Source organism: Miscanthus floridulus, chromosome 8 (assembly GCF_019320115.1).
Source record: "Miscanthus floridulus cultivar M001 chromosome 8, ASM1932011v1, whole genome shotgun sequence".
Classification (NCBI taxonomy): Eukaryota; Viridiplantae; Streptophyta; class Magnoliopsida; order Poales; family Poaceae; genus Miscanthus; species Miscanthus floridulus.
The window spans coordinates 160569521-160576044 of NC_089587.1; the positions used below are offsets into that span (position 1 = coordinate 160569521).

Genomic DNA, 6524 nt, shown 5'->3' on the forward strand with positions numbered 1-6524 from the left:
TACTCCACTTGAAGCCTCAACTATCCTCCAAGTTCTTGAACCACCGAAGGAGGAAGAAATTCCGCCTTTGGAAAATATGTTCGAATTCAAGGAAGATCTTTTCTCCAATTTTTGAAACACCTTGAATTATTATGCAATAAGGAAATCTTTAGCACCCTTAGCACCTAGCTAACATCTTCCTGACCCAACCAAAGAGAAATTCCTTAAAAAGGCTATGAAGGAGTTGACAACAATAGTAAGCAATGAGTGGTTGGGAGAATCCAAGCTTTCTCCTAAAGTTATTTGTTTAGATTCTCCCTCTACCTCCATTCATTGTTAGATTCATAAAACCTCCTTCAATGCTTTTTATAATCTAGTTGTTGGAGTAAATCTTATGTCTAAATCTTTTGCACATACCCTTCCTAAAAATATGCACTTAACTCCAACAACCAAACTCTTAAAAAGTCTCTTAGGGCAAATCCTTCCTAGTGAAGGAATTTTTCACCTCATCCCTATCAAAGTAGACAAAACCAAGGTGTATCTTAGTTTTTATGTTTTCGATATTTGGGAGTTCGATCTTTTGATAGGGCATCCAATAGAGAGACTCTTACATGAAGGAAGAAAGATGAGTATAAATGTAAGACTTGGGAAAAGCATAAACCTTTCTATTCCCATCACTTGATCATTACATGTTAAGACAGAGTTGAGTCCCGAGCAAGATCTAATGGAGAAGATTATGGTAGCATCTCTCCTGGAAGCTTCCGACAAACATCTCGAAGAAGAAGCCTAGGATTTCATCCAAGAAGAAGAACCATGAGATCCTTTCCCTTTGGATGAAACTCAAGATATGCCAAAACCCCCCATTGTGCTCAAACCCCTTTCTTCAGGTTTGAAATACGCTTTTCTAAATAATTATAGGGAGTCTCCTGTGATTATTAGTGATAAACTCTCTAAGGACGAGACTCTCTGGCTCCTTACCATTTTAGAAAAGCATCGCTCTGATCTCGGTTACTCGCTCGAAGACCTCAAGGGGATTAGTCATGCCCTTTGCACCTATCGCATTCCCATAGATCCAGCATATCCACCTTTTAGGGAGCCCCAACGTAGGCTTAACAATGCGATGAGAGAAGTTAAGAAAGAGGTTTTAAAACTTTTGCATGCAAGGATAATCTATCTCGTGCCATATAGTGAGTGGGTAAGCCCGATACAATTTGTACCGAAGAAAGGGGGCATGACTGTGGTAAAAATGACAAATATGAATTAATCCCACAACGAACAGTCACAGGATGGTGGATGTGCATTGATTACTGAAAACTTAACAAGGCAACAAGGAAAGATCACTTCATGTTACCCTTCATCGATGAGATGTTGGAACGGCTTGCAAAGCACTCTTTCTTCTATTTCCTTGATGGGTATTCTAGCTATCATCAAATCCCAATCCATCCTGATGGCCAAAGCAAAACTACTTTTACTTATCCCTATGGAACATATGCTTATCGCGGGATGTCCTTCGAATTATGCAACGCTCTAGCTTCGTTCCAAAGGTGCATGATGTCTATATTTTCTGATATGATAGAAGAAATCATGGAAGTTTTTATGGATAATTTTTCTATTTATGGAAAACTTTCAATGATTGCTTAGAAAGTCTAGACAAAGTTTTGCAAAGATGTGAGGAGAAGCACTTAGTCCTTAATTGGGGAAATGTCATTTCATGGTTAGAGAAGGCATTGTGCTTGGACACTTGGTGTCCGAATGTGGGATTGAGGTAGATCGAGCTAAGATAGAAGTAATAGAACAGCTACCTCCTCCCACAAATGTCAAAGGGGTATGAAGTTTCCTTGGTCATGCAGGGTTCTATCGCCGTTTTATAAAAGATTTTTTCTCATGTTGCTAGACCCCTTACAAGTTTGTTAGCCAAGGATGCTCCCTTTGAGTTTGATGATGAGTGTTTAAATGCTTTTCAAATCCTTAAGAAAGCACTCATCTCTGCACCAATCATTCAACCCCCTAATTGGTCACTGCCTTTTGAAATCATGTGTGATGCTAGTGATTATGTTGTGGGGGCAGTTTTGGGTCAAACAAAAGATAGAAAGCATCATGCAATTTTTTATGCTAGTAAAACTCTATCAGGACCTCAACTTAATTATGCACCAACTGAAAAAGAGCTTCTGGTAGTTGTTTTTGCTATTGACAAGTTTAGAACTTACTTATTAGGAGCAAAGGTTATTCTTTACATTGATCATGCTGCTCTTAAATATCTCCTTACTAAGAAATGCGCTAAGCCTCGGCTTATAAGATGGATCCTTTTGCTTCAAGAATTTGATTTAGAAATTAAAGATAAGAAAGGAATAGAAAATTCTATAGCCGATCACTTGTCAAGAATGCAATTCGAGAATCCACAGGAGTTGCCCATCAATGATTTTCTATGGGACGACATGCTCCTAAAGGTTGCAGGATCTGACTCCTGGTATGCAAATATTGTTAATTTTATGGTTACAGGTTATGTACCTCCAGGAGAGAATAAGAGAAAGCTCATCCATGAAAATCACCTCCACCTATGGGATGAACCGTATCGCTTTCGAGTTTGCTCTGATGGACTGCTCAAGAGGTGTGTTCCGGCTGAGGAAGCAACCAAGATCATCGAGAGATGCCACTCGGCACCACACGGAGGACATTATGGGGCATTCCACACTAATGCTAAAATCTGGCAAAGTGGGTACTTCTGGCCAACCATGTATGATGACACCAAAGACTTGATATAGAGATGAATCCCTTGTTAGAAACATAGAAATATCAATGCGAGAGACGCCAAGCTACTCACCACCAACCTCCAGTTAGAAATCTTTGATGTTTGGGGAATCGACTATATGGGGCCATTTCCAAAATCCCGGTAGTGCGAATACATCCTGATGGTAGTTGACTATGTCTCAAATTGGGTTGAAGTTTTACCATGTCGAGCTGTAGATTCCAATAATGCCAAGAGGATGTTTCCTGAGACTATCTTTCCATGCTTCGAAGTTCCACACACGGTAATTAGCGATGGAGGTCCTCACTTCATTGATAGGAAGTTCTGATGCTTCTTATTCGATCATGGAGTCTGTCATAACATCACAACACCATACCATCCTTAAACTAGCAGACAAGCAGAAACATTGAACAAGCAAATCAAGAACATTCTATAGAAGACTATCAATGAGATGGGAACAGCATGGAAAGATAAGTTACACGGAGCACTATGGGCTTACAGAAAGCATACAAAACACCTCTTGGAATGTTACTATACCAACTTGTCTATGGAAAGACATGTCACCTACCTGTCGAGTTGGAATTCAAATCTCATTGGGCCATAAAAAGGTGGAACATGGACTTTGAAGCAGCTAAAAAGAAGAGAAAAATACAACTCTCTAAGCTAGAGGAATGGCGAGAAAAGGCATATCATAATGCAAAACTCTATAAAGAGAGGACAAAGAGGTGGCACGACAAAAGATTGAAAAAGAAGGAATTCAACCCAGGTGACAAGGTGTTGCTTTTCAACTCCAGAGTGAAGTTGTTTGGACATGGAAAACTACAAAGCAAATGGGAAGGACCTTACAAGGTAATTAGCACTTTGTCTCATGGAGCAGTCACACTTCAAAATGATGAAGGTATGCTTTTTAAGGTAAATGATCATCGTTTAAAAGTTTTCCATGACACCTAATTGCCAGAAGAAGAATTGGATATATTTAACTTTGTAGAATTTAAATAACATTTTCAATTTAGCTCTTCTTCTTTACTCTATGAAAACCGCCTTAAAAACAATGTTTACCTGCTAAAGTATTGAAAGAATCTCTCTAGTCTTTTGTTGGTGCTTGTCTCCACATGTTGTTTATGCAAGGTAACAAAATTCAGGTGTGGGGGAGGCAAACCTCCAAAGTAAAGCACGGCATCGACAAACGATAAAAGAACCATGAGAAAGGTAGGCCGACCTATCTTGGGTCTACTAAGCCTTGTACTTTGTCCTTGTCTAGATTTACCATCAACCAGTTTGGGGGAGAGGCACCCCCATGTATCTAGCTAAGTATTTCTCTTCCTTGGTTTTATTTAGTTTGCTTTATAAAAAATGAAAATAAAATAAAAAGAGTGTGTCTAGTTTGCTTTAATTTCTTTTAAGAGCTAAATAAATAAAAAAGGATTCTAAGGATAATCTATTAAAATGGAATTGATGAATAGTTGCTTTGTTGTAATTCATTTCAAGTACCTAGTTTTCAGCCTTGAGTTTTCCTGAGTTTTGGATAAGATTGTTTTGATATAAGGATTTACTCTGAACTTGAAACTCATGGGTAGCATATGCTTGATCTAAGTCTAAGTAATTGACGGATATGATATGAGAAGGTCTGAGCTATTGTTTATCTTGTTCCAAGTGACACTAAAGTTCTAAAGATTTCTTTTGAAAAACACAAAAATGCTACATGATGAGTTCCTGTATGACAAAGCTTGACTTCCCACCAGAGCCATACATTTTATGCTAGAAAAACTTCCACATATATGCTGCTTGTTTTGCATTGAGTTTTGTCAAGCTTTGTTGACCCTTATGAGAGATTTGTCATGCTCTTAAAATCAAGATCACGTACACACCACCCACATATGCATTACTCCTACACTAGGAGTAGGCGTAAAAACATGCCTTCCATCTAGATCCACTCAAAAATGTTTTACTCCTGCGCTAGGAATAAACACAAAAATATGCTTGTTAGGTTTTTCATTCACCAAATAAATGCTCCAAGTTCTTGTTGATACCTCTCTCAAAGTTTTGTTGCAGAAAAGAGACATGGGGCTATGCAAAAGTTATTCATAAAAAAGAAAAAAAAGAGTTGAGAAAAAATAGATAAGTGTCTGAGATATTTAAAACAATGGGTACTTAGATGCCCGCCCAAAAAAAGCAAGATTTGTAAGATAGTCCCTGTTCTCTCACAAAAATATTTCCAAGTTTCAAGAGAGAGATGTTTTCAAGGAGCATAGTACATTTAGGTGTGCCACCATATATATCCACCATACATCCATACACATGCACATCTTGATTTGATTGTATGACTCAACTCTCTTTGGATCCGAGGTTTGACTTTACAATATATATATTGCAAGTATGATCTAGCTTTCTCCCTACCTATGAACTCCACATAAGCCTTAGTTGTAGGAAGAGAAAGGCATGACATCACAATTATCTTAGTAAGGATCCACAAATACCACATATATTGAGACACTTGAGAGTGTCATACAATGGAATCTCTAAGTTTTATTTTGAAAACTTATAGAACAATGGTTGAATAAAGAACTAGAGTCATAGTGCTTGACTTGATCATTCTTTCAATTACCCAAGACCCAAGTGAAGGCTAAGAAGCCCCATGGTTGAAGGTAATATGGGTAAGTTTGAAAGTAAAATTAGTTTATTCTAATCCAGAGGAGAATTTCTAATTGAACGCATGTGTACTTTTGAGGCGTGAAAACATTGATGCAACTCCTGATCTATTGCTGAGTTTAGCTTTGCCAAGGGATGAGCAAAGGTTAAGTGTGGAGGAGCTTGTTGACGGTCATTAACATCAATCATGAACCGTCAATATAACCTGCATATATACTTAATTCAATCACCAACAAAGGTGTAGGGGTTTAAACTAACAAATTCCATGAGTTTTGGTGAATCTGTATTTTCTGCAGGGTTTATCTAGAAAACCATTAAGGTGGACCTAGATGTCAGACTTAATCGCGCTTATCCACAGCGAAAACAACTCCAGCGCTAACCCTCCATGAGTTCTCTGCTCCAACTACAGCCAACATCCGTACTAGACCCGCAATCAATGTCGGAGACAATGGTTTTGAACTCAAGCCAACTCTCATCAACATGGTGCAAGCCAACCAGTTTTGAGGAAAGGCACATGAAGATGCGAGTGCTCAACTCCAACACTTCCTAGAGATCTACAGCACTTTCACCATCAAGGGAGTTACCAGAGATGCCATACTACTCTGCCTCTTCCCATTTTCACTTTTGGGGGAAGGCGAAGCAATGGTTCTACGCCAACAAAGATAGAAATACTACATGGGACAACTGCTCCACTGCCTTCTAGCAAAATTCTTTCCTATAGGCAAGACCAATGCTCTACATGGGAGAATTTCAAGTTTTCAATAGCAACATGATAAATCTGTCCCTAAGGCATGGGAACACTTTCAAGATTACATATCAGAATGTCCTCATCATGGAATGGAGAATTGGCTACTCATGTAAACTTTCTACCATGGGTTGACCAATAGTACCCATGAGAACATGGATGCTGCTGCTAGAGGTGCTTTCCTATCACTCATGGTCTCAGGTGCAACAGCTCTCATAGAGAAGATGGCCTCCAACCAAGGTTGGAATGAAGAACATCTTCAGACCTGCAAGAGAGGTGGAGGAATGCATCAACTCAAGGAGGTAGGCATATCGTCTGCCAAGATGGACCTACTCATGAAGAAGCTCGAAGACTAAGCCACAGATAAGCAAGAAGTCATGCACATTCATGATTCCCGCATGACGT

The 6524-nt window shown here is 39.0% G+C and overlaps 1 non-coding gene across 1 annotated transcript; it reads right to left on the reverse strand.

Moving 5' to 3' along the window:
• Window positions 1-6104: 6104 nt before the first annotated feature.
• Window positions 6105-6213, reverse strand: LOC136478681 (small nucleolar RNA R71). The gene has a single exon (XR_010764399.1). It is a non-coding gene; the product is annotated as a small nucleolar RNA R71 (small nucleolar RNA).
• Window positions 6214-6524: the final 311 nt, after the last annotated feature.